The sequence below is a fragment of the Takifugu rubripes genome, chromosome 17 (assembly GCF_901000725.2).
Source record: "Takifugu rubripes chromosome 17, fTakRub1.2, whole genome shotgun sequence".
Taxonomy (NCBI): domain Eukaryota; kingdom Metazoa; phylum Chordata; class Actinopteri; order Tetraodontiformes; family Tetraodontidae; genus Takifugu; species Takifugu rubripes.
In genome coordinates, this window is record NC_042301.1 from 13,162,140 (window position 1) to 13,172,738 (window position 10,599).

At 46.7% G+C, this 10,599-nt stretch overlaps 1 long non-coding RNA gene across 1 annotated transcript; it reads right to left on the reverse strand.

The window, feature by feature from the left end:
* Positions 1 to 9,649: 9,649 nt before the first annotated feature.
* LOC105417699 (uncharacterized) lies at positions 9,650 to 10,323 on the reverse strand. Its single transcript, XR_965237.2, has 3 exons — positions 10,272 to 10,323; positions 9,957 to 10,059; positions 9,650 to 9,880 (listed from the first exon to the last, which is right to left on the reverse strand). It is a non-coding gene; the product is annotated as an uncharacterized lncRNA (long non-coding RNA).
* Between the last annotated feature and the right edge of the window lie 276 nt (positions 10,324 to 10,599).

The following is a 10,599-nucleotide window of genomic DNA, read 5'->3' on the forward strand; positions in this document are numbered from 1 at the left end:
AATAAAAGTAAAAGGCGGGTAAAGCAGAGGAAAGCACACTCAGCGAGGCTTGATCCAACTCAGGTGACTTGTTTGCTCCTCCACCCCCCCCCCTCCCCCTCCTACAGAGGTGTCTGTGTACTTTACACAAAGACGCACTCCTCTCAGTCTCCCCCAGGAGCTCTCCACGTTAACAATCCCAATTACAGCAGGACCACCAGAGACAGCTGTTTTTATTACAGATCTGCTCCTTTGTGCCGCCGACAAGGCATCTCTGCACCGGGCCCGACGCAGAGATGAGGACTGGATGAAGTCTGGCGATTCCTTTATTCACAAGCCTCCCCCGCCCTCCCCCACCCCCTCTGATCTTGAGGAGCTCTTTACATGTCGGAGCAGGAGGTCAATGCTTGTTGGGAGCGGGTCTACAAAGGGATCTAACTCAAGGCAGCGGCGTATTTATTCATCTGCTTTACCTGGGAGCGGCGGCAGATTCCGCGAGGAGGCTCTAATGTGTTGTTTAAATGCATGCAACAAAAAGGTAGCAGCCTCCAGGATTTAGTAAATGTCACACACTCTGCTGCGGGGAGGCGGGGGAGAGGGTGGCGCACAGTTTGAGTGAATAAGGCTGCAAAATGTGCAACTGCAGCTCAAGTGGTGTAAAACACTCGGAGATGCTTTTGTTTTTGATCCATTTGTGAGCTAAACTGAAGCATCAAGTGCTTCAGTAGCTTATATCTATAGAGTGTTTACCCTTTTATGAGCACTGAGGAGCCCTAAAATATAATATACTTTAATTACAATAGTACAAATCACATAGATTATTGAACATAGCATAATGATTCATCAAATAATAACACATTAATTGTACACAATAATACATAAATGGAAATACCAGTGAGGCAGCACTGAATGGTTGGCTGCTAACGCTAGCATTACACATTTGAAGGGGTTCTCTCTTCAAAATGTAGCTTTTAAATTTGTTTTTGTGTTTTTCTGAGAAAATCTGGATCATTTTTCTAAATTGATATTTTACTGTTGAGATGATATGAATATCAAACCCAATTTAGGTTAAATTCTGCTGTATTTTGATCCACAAATGTAGCATCTGGTCCTGCAGGAGACGTGAATGATTTGATTGTTTTGCTCACATGTTGTCTTTGGCTGTATGACTATAAATGAACATGGATAAATGCCAAAGCTGCTTCGAGATAAATGATCACTTTAGAAAAAGGCCTAAATCAACATGTGTTTGCGCTGCTTCATGTGAGTAACAAATAATAAACCACAAACAATGTTGGGATTTCTGCATACAGATGCAATATTAGGTAGTATTATTCTGGTCCGGCAGAGGCGCCCACCTCAGGCCAGGGTTGATTTCAAGCCTTGAGCGTCTGCCATGAGGTCAGGAAAACAAATAACACGGTGACCAAGCTCCCCGTTACACATCAGGCACCAACCTTTGGGGCGGGAGGCATTAGATTCTGGCCCGGTCCTGCCCGCACGCTGCAGGGCTGCAGATGATAAGGTCAGGCTTCATAATGATGTCACATACCTTTAGGTACTGCAGATCAATATTGAGAGAGCTGCGTTATACCTGACAGCCAGTCAAATAAAGCCTCCCGTCTCTTCTGATAAAATGAGATCCCCTCCCTCGCAAAGACCACATTGGCGGAAATGTTTGTGTCCTGTGGGACAATAAAGCCGCTCGCACACCCGATACAACGCCAGAGTTTTGTGCGATCCAGCCTCGGTTGGTAAAACTATTTCAATACATGCGTTGAAGAGGGAACCGGATTAAACCACACAGCTGGAACTATGTTCCAAGCGCTCGGTTGCACATGCTAACGTTTGACACAACTAATCCTGATCTCACACGACCACAGATGAGATGAGGAAGGAGGCCCGGGCCACACCTCACAGCGCTACTATGTGCACGTGTCAAGCGCCATATACGTGTTTAATGTAGCAGGATGATTGCAGAATTCGGTCCGACTGGAACATTTCTTCTGCCTCTCATTAGCTTGACTGCCCTGCGCGGTGATACATCGCTTGTCACGGAGTTGTCTGACGGTTGATGCTAATTGACCCCCGTTCCCCCTTTCTTCTGCTCAAATGAAAAGATTCCCCGCGTCCCGAGATGGAACATGTCACAATGTGATCTGACAAATTAAAAAGCTCACTGCTGTCACGCTGCCGTCATCGGCAGCCCGTTGCCTCATCAGTGATAATGATGATTTCTCCTCACCGCAGCTCACCGCCAAGCGTGAGCGTTTCACATCTTTACGTTCATAATCTGCATAATCCTTTACAGTTTGGTACATCACCGATCTATCAGAGGTTTCATTATTGCCAAAAGGTCAAAATTCAGCAATGAAACCCTTAAAATGGCTATTTTTAATACTTGACCATGCACACAGAATCAATGTTATTAGTTTGTTTGGGTTTTTTCTTCAATCTGTTCATTAATACTTAGCATAGATAAGATTAGACGCCTTTGTCGTCATTTCCATACCATGATATTCCATCAGGCAGCATATACCCACTCTGTTGGGCTCCTTCTCCACACCCAGCTGGTTCTGTCATAAAGCTGGACCTCACCTGCTTGGTCACCATCACGCGTGGACTTGATGTTAGCTAGCCTCATTAAAGAAAACAAATAGCTGGTGACACAATCCCAATATTAGCAGCAGTGTGTGTCACGATATGTGTTGTTCCTGGTTTGAATCACATGACCGCTGTTCTGCGGAGCCATTGGTCGAGGCGTAAGCCACCACACTCTCCTGGCTGCAGAGCTGCACAGCAGCCACATCTGTGGCCAGACAGCAATCGAGCGTGGCACTTTACCTGCTGACTTTGTGTGTCTAACTTTATAATTTATGCGCTGTGCCCGTACAATTGACAAAAAATGCGGCGTGGTGATCAAAGCCCGCTGTTCAGCGGGTTGGACGGGGCCACGAAGACAGGGCCTGTAACACTAATGATCTTCAAACGTTCGCCTATTTCACTGGGAGCTGTGCACAACTCCCCAGCAAGTCCCCCGTCCTCCCCCTGGAGGTAATTGTGCCTGGCTGGTTGGGTGACAGGTGTCAAGTGGCCCCTCCTCAACCGATTCATCATGCTAAGCAAAGAAGAAAAGCTGATCTCCGTCTCTCTCTTTCACTCTTTCTCTCTCTCTGCTTTTCTTTGTAGTTTTCTTCTCGTCTGTCTCTTCCTTGTAACCTTAAATAACTACATTGTCATCACCTCTGTGTGCCCTGAGCGCATGTTCCCTCTGATTTGTGACAAAGTTTGTGGCACAGTACACCATCAGAGCTCGTGCAACAGCCTGACACACGCTGTCAAAGCGCGTCAGGCTGCGTCACGTGCACGCCGTTGGAAATAGTTTCTGCATCACCACTTAAACGTTCAATTAGCAATTTTAAAAAACGGAAACACAAAAGCTGAATTTCCCAACTCAAACTGATCATTGACCAATACTGAGAGTGGAGAGGATGCCAGACAGGACCAATCAATGACCGATGCGTCTGATCCATTGATATTCTAATAGTTTTTAGAATGAATTGGGGTTTTTTTTAAGAGATTTTCAAACTTAATATTAATAAGTGAATATTGAGCGACAGAAACAAATAGAAAGCAATCAATTTTACTTTAAGTGAGAAAAAATCAATATTTTATTGTCCATGACTGTTAATTAACATTTTTAATCAGTAATATAAACAGATCTTCTAATTGGTAGGTTGGCATCGACACCAAAAAGATTGCTCAATAGTGGAGTGGAGAAAGGAAACAGAGTGAGGGTGCATGTGTGTGTGTATGAGTGTGTGTGAGTGTGTGAGAGCCAAGAGAGAGAGAGAGCGATAGAGAGACCACGCCCTCACCGTGCCCGCCTGTCTAAGCACAATCCCACAGGGAGCTGCCATACACGCTCTCTCTCTCACACACACCCCAGTCATTAATTCCTGCTTTGCATCTCCACACCATGTAATATTTATGGGTCACTGCAGCTTTGTATTCACAAATGGAAACGCCAGGAGAAAAAAAGAGAGGAGACACGATACCTCAATCAATCCTGTGAATAAGGTTCAGTCTGTCACTTCATGGATGTTTTCTTCTCCTCCTCCTCCGCACTGAGCCGCTGCTTATGCAGCAGTCTTTTCTTTGACCTCCAAACAAGTGTTTCCAGTGATGGATTATCAAACACAACCTTTGAGATTAAGTCATATTTAACTCCTTTATGGCCTGGAGGGCCCACGGCGAAGGTATTGCGCCGCTGAAGAACAACAAAACCGCATCAGTCAGAGCGAAAAGAGACGAGGGTGAAACGCATTTTCACCCCACGATTTGACACCCGAGTCTAAACTCCAGGCTAATCAGGGGAAATCCTTGCTGCTTTTTCTGTCTTTCTGCAGCTGACAGATCATAATTAGGCACCTTTTTATCGCTTCCGATGTCGCCTGAAACCCTGACGCAACAGCCAGTGCCGTAGACTCACCGGCTTTCAAATCAACAGTGTTGTCAAAACAGAGCCCTGAGGAACCCCCAATAGACTGCGGCTCACCAGACCCCTGTAGAGATTTGAGGACCACTTTGGAACTCTAATCCACTCAAAATGTGCTGATAATTTTCCTTGCCAGGACACTCTCTGCCTGGTGTCACAAGAGTGGCCTCCCGGGAGCAGATCAGCCAATGATAACAAAGTAGCCAGATGTCTGGTGCTGGCAGAGTCCCAGAAGCCAGACAGCAGCGCGCGGCAGCATCCGCTGTGGGCCACAGATCAAAGATACCTGAGAATTACTTATGGGCACAAAATATGTGTTGCTTACTCCACAGTTCCCATTAATAACAATCTGGGAGAATTTGTATTTCTAATTAACTCTTTTCTTTCGGCGTACGAAGTGCTGTAGGACGTCTGAGCTGCAGCAGCAGCTTTTCTGGAGTAAGCGCGAGTCGACAACAGGAAGTCGGATGCGGCCCTGTCTGAAGGAGCCGCATCAGCTTTAAATGTAGTTCTGAGGCTGCGAACACCCCCTGACTCGCCTCAATAAACAAATAACCAGCGCAGGAGTCAGCGGATTTAGATTTAATCAGGCCGCATCGGGCCCCAGAAGATGGCCGCGCGAACCTCGAAAGCTAACAGTGTAGCCGCCGAAGCGTTAGCATCCCTGATCGAACACTTTGTGCGTCAGTAGTAACTAAGCAGTAACGACCGGCCCAGGTCCACCAGCAGTTGTTCAATTTACATCCGCCAGCCGTCTGAATTTCACCTCTCAAACGCGCGGGGCGTTCTTGGATCGCTCTCTTGCTTCCTCCTTGTGCGTTTGCGTTATTCAGGCTGACATCAGGAAGCATCGCCGCCGTTGGTTGTTCCCTCCTGCAAGCCCCCGTTCTTGCTCTCTAGTCCTACATTTATAGTATCTTACGTGTTACTTTCGATACACAAATATTTAGAGTAGACCCCTGACTTTGAAGTGAGAGGAGTAGTTAAGCTATTTTTGCCTGGGGAGGGCTGCTGTGGTGTATTTTTAATCTTCATGGGGGGAAGAGGAGCACTTTATCTCTGACACATTTGTGCAGATTTAGATGGGCTGGCTGTGTTCTCTGCTCCTAAAAGTCGCCGCTCATCAAATGGATGAAACGCATCCTTAGTTTTGTGCATCCTCACTCTATTCTTTTATTAACGGCAGAAAGTGTTGCTTTATATCTGCATTTGATGAAGAATACCCCCCTCGTCCGGGCCTGCCCCCTTCCCCCAATTATGTATATCACCTTTCCGGCGCATGCAAATTCTCATTTGCATCACTCTATTGGACGTGAGATCTGCTGGCTGAGAGCCTTTAAAGTCCTCAGAGTGCAGTGCCCTTCATTAGATCATGATTGTGACCTTTCCTCTTTTTTATCTGTCATTCCTTCTTGACTCCCACCAAACGCACAGATGATCGGCAGCAGCCCTCGTTCCATTCAGCGCCTGTATCATAAACAACAGTGAAACGCTCCAAAAATGATGTCAAAACCGCGAACCGCGCGTGTCCCGAACGAGAACTTTTCTCGGGTTATTCTGGGTCATTTATCCCAACGTCATTTACTTGAAAATACAGCTTTAAAATGCGCCTTAAAACCGCTCTTGTCTCGACGCTCCGGCAGCTCATCACTCCTAAAACAGCCACTCTCATCCACAGCGGCCCGACCGTTATTAATGTGCCCTGAATAATTTAACGGGGTAAAAATTACCATGTTCTTTTGAAAAGATTTTTGCCTACACAATTAAAGAGCATTATAGTGATTTTTAGCAGAGCGAGAGTTATGACTGTTTTCCCTCCTCCCCGCTACATTCGCTGCTTCCCTTGTTAGGAGCTGCTGCTCTTCCTGCTCTGTTCTTGGTGTGTCTGGCAGAGGTTGTGCTGCAGGTCAGACCTGTGCCGTGACGATGGGCTAATGGATAATGGATGAAGTAGTAAGGAGCAGGTACGGGTTGTTTTCAAGTACAAGAACATTTAGCACACCTAGCAAACAACAAACAACTTTTGGGTTCAAAAGCTGCAGAATTGATTGAAACCACTGGAATAATGTTTGTTTGATGAAATCTGTAAGCCCAGAATGATATTATGCGTGTGCATGACATCAGCAGGAGCGCTCTCTGGCCCTTCAGTCCTATTCCACGCGGAGGACTGTCCACATCTCAACCGCACGCCGACAATTGGCAGTAATTGGCACGTTGCCTCTGCTGTCCTGGGAGAGATCTGAGGGTGCACTCGGCCACAGACAGGCCGCCCTTTCCACCAATTAGAGTGCGGGCTCCTCGTGGGGGCGGGGGCAGAGGGAGGTCTACCTCGCTGCTACCTTGTCTGCTGATCAAAATGATGTGTGGAGATCCCCTTTTTCTCCCTACTCGCCTCTCTCTTCTCCCTCTTTCGCCTGCCTCGCTCTCACCGCCGAGATATTACGGCTTGTGAGAGTCTTCAGTCAAGGACCCCAACCAGCGGCTGACAGCTTTGCAGTAGCAGTCAGTGGGACATTCACATTAGAGGTGCTCTGACAGGCCTCCCAGTGAAAAGGCTCCATGCTGCTAGTTTCCTACTACATAACTGGCTGGCTCTCCTCTCTATGTGAACTTTGTTTTTCTATCAGCGGATGTGATGCTGAATTGGGTTTGGCAGAAGCTGAAGTTTCTCTGAATCGCTGAACTTGAGTTGTGTTTTTTTTCTTCTCCTTCTCCTTCTTCTCCTTGCTGCTGGTTGGTGTATTGGCTTTCTTTTTGCTGCATCTCCAGGCGTAAGCTGGGTGTTATTGCCGCGCTGCTTCATTATGATGCCTTTGACGCGGTGATAGCGGCTGTCTCATGTGGTTAGCATTGTGCAGGACACAGAAGGTACCAGGGGACCTCAGTCCAGAGGATCACAGGCCTCAGTGCACGCTGCCAACGCTCCCCCGGTTTATGCCACAGGGAAGGCTGCGGAACCAACACCCAACCCCCTTATTCTCTGTTGTCCTCAAAGCTTGCATCTCGCCGCGCGTCGCTTCAGTAAGTACGAGGAGGCGAGGAGATGCTTCCTGTGTTCAGAAATATGTGTCAGGCTCCTGGGTTATGTTGTGTTCCAATGTGATGCAGAGGGCAACAAAGAAAAGAAGACGAAGAAACAGGCTTACTTATTCTCTTTAATCCAGCCTGAGACGTTCAGAACTAGGTTAAGTTAAATCTCATATTACCCAGACAGTTTTAGCACATTACAGACTCACTTATGGGATTTAAATATACTGCGTTTTCTCCCCCTAAGTTAGCGATTAGCACAGGTAGAGCCTCGGCCTCACCACAGGTTGACAGACTCACCCTAAACCCACTTTATTTCCTCACGAGGACCCCCATCATGGGGGGGCCTGCCTAATATGCTGTCTGGCCGCGGGGCCTATGGGAGTGTGGCTGGATTATTATGTTAATGCATGTGCCTCCTGCCCTCTGCTCAGTCCCAGCTGGCCTCCCTGTCGTTAGGAAGTGCTTTGCTCTGACAGAGGAGTAATATGCTCCGTGATTGAGGGGCCAAAAGATCGAGCTCTCTAAGAGAGGGGCCACTGCTGATAAGCATATGATAAAAGTGCCATTGTATGTGAATGCCTGAGAGACATGGGACTGAGCCATTCCTATGGATTTCAGGGCGGAGTGAATATGCATAAGGTCTTCTGTATATGGCCCTTCCTGTGTTGCAGTGTTTGATTGCTCATAACATTCTATTTAATTCCATAACTATTTTTAAATGCCTTTATTGAACGGGCCCCTTTGATTATAGATTAGTGAGACGCAGAAACACATTTGCAGACCAGAGTCTAACCGAATTCTGCAGGGTTGCAGATTACTGAAGCCTTTGTTTGTTGTTCGGAGGTGGAAATTAATGGGGGTTTTCCACCAGCACCTCTCGGCTCAACTCTACTGGGCTTTCCCCAGTCCACTAGATGAGGTGCAGACCCCACCTGCGCTGGGGTGGTCATCAATTGTAATGAAGAATGGCCAAAACCAAGCAACTAGAGCTAAAACTAGAAACAGAAGTGCTGCATAATTTACTAGGATGATGTAAAGAAGTTCCCTGATGTTCTCCAAAGGGGACCGTGGGAGAGAGAATGCAAGTGAAGGAAGCCGAGCACTAGTGATTGTTTATATTCCCTCCCCCCTCCCCGTGCAGGTGGAGGAGGGAGGCCAGCTGAGCCGGACTCCTGTGATGAGGCACACCTGGACTTGAGCCGCTGATCGCTGTAGCTTAAATAGCTGTGGCTGACGCCACTCCTCACCCAGATCTGTATAGATCAGTGGCTAAACAAGCAAATTGCTTTATTTCACATTGAAGATAAAGGCCTTTAGAAGTATCTGTGTCTGCTAATGCTGCATTCTGGGGTCTAGGCCTGATCTGGGCCACTAACAGCCCAGATCAGCCCTGAACACATGCTCCAACCTCATGATGATCAGGAGTTTCAACCAGGGTCAGGCGGGAAAGGAAAGTAGCCCATTTCACAGAAGTGATCCAAATCCCGGTTGATTCTTTGATATGATTGATGGAGAGTTGGTTTAGTCAGAGTAACGTGAACCAACAGCTCCGTCTCCCGCGCTCATTTACTCACCTTGACACCAAAGTAAAAAAGGAAGACGAGAGGAGGAAACCTGAAACTTCACATAAATCGCAGAGGAAGCTGAACTGCTTTGGATCCTGCACATAATGGTGTAAATATGTCAGCCGTGCAGAGCCGGGTTCCTGACTTTAAACACTTTTCTTCTGTTTTTTTATCTCTTTCTCCTCGGGAGCAGGAGTTAAGCTGCACATTAGCTCGCGGAGTGACTTTTGTTTGGGGTTTGTTTGTTTGCTTTTTAATCAACTTCAATTTCATCTCCATCAACGGCAGCTCTCTGCGCTTCCCCCCTTTGCTCTCGTCTGCCTGGGTTCCAGAGCGTCTACCTCTGTTTGTTCCTTTTTTCATGCAGCTCCGGCTGTAGCAGGCAGAGAGAGTGTCTGTGGGTAATTGGTAGATAAATACTTTGCTGAGACTAAACGTCACCGCTGGAGAGGTTGTAAGACAAGCCGCTTGTTTTGCTTCGTGTGAGGAGGGGAGAAAATGGAAGAAGAGAATTTGATTTGATTGCAGGTGATATTATTGATCATCTTGATTGAGCTGAGTCTTTGAGGTAATTGGCAAAATGATGCAAATTGAGGCCCTAATGAGCCAGACAGCAACGTTTCTGAAGAGTTCCTTTATGAGTTTAAGGGGTAAATAATATCCTAACATCTAGGATTTTTGCTTGATATCACTGAAGGCACCGAACAGGAAGCTTCAAAGTAAAAATGTACTGACAAACTTTTAAAGACATTCCATCATAAAAAAAACTATTGGAGTGGTCAAATACAGCACATGAATGGAGCTCTTCCTGTTTGTAGTGAAGAAATGATCTTTTACACACACGTTTACATTTCAGAAATGTGATAACCCAAAAACTGGTTTACCTGTTTCAGTGCGTTTATTGGATTTCTTTCGGAGTCGTCAGCTTTCTTCTGCTGCACGCCATGGATGTTGTCCGCTGTCTTCCCCTCATTTCCTCTGCACTTGCTCAGATACAAAAGGAACAAAATAAATCAGATTATTGGGTGCACGGGAAGGAAGACATCAGAGAATCGGGGGGGAATCCATGTGTGTTAATCCAATTTCACAAAGTGGATCCCATTATGATGTTTACACGGACACCAAAAAAATGTGTGTTTAAACAATAAAGAATTTCTTTTAAATGAACTTAGATCACGCATTCATTTGGACCCACTCACCATTCGTTGTTGCTTCTAAACAATGGAGACTTCTCACTCAGCGAGTTGGGGTTAGCGTTACCCTCGGCTTTGCTGCTTGTTAAAGGCCTTGAGATCTGGCAGCCATTGTCTTTATAAACTCAAAGCTGTGTTAAACGCAGTCCCAGCCCAGCTAATGAGGGGGAGCCTTCAAACCCTCCCCCAGATGATGCTGTCAAACGGGTGACATAAAGCGCTGCATGTAATCCCTCTGTTGCAGACCCTGGGTGTAAATATGCCAGCTCCGCCATTTTCCAAGCGTTTACTCGCAGTTCAAACAGCCCGCTCTCCCCCCCCCACCACCACCACA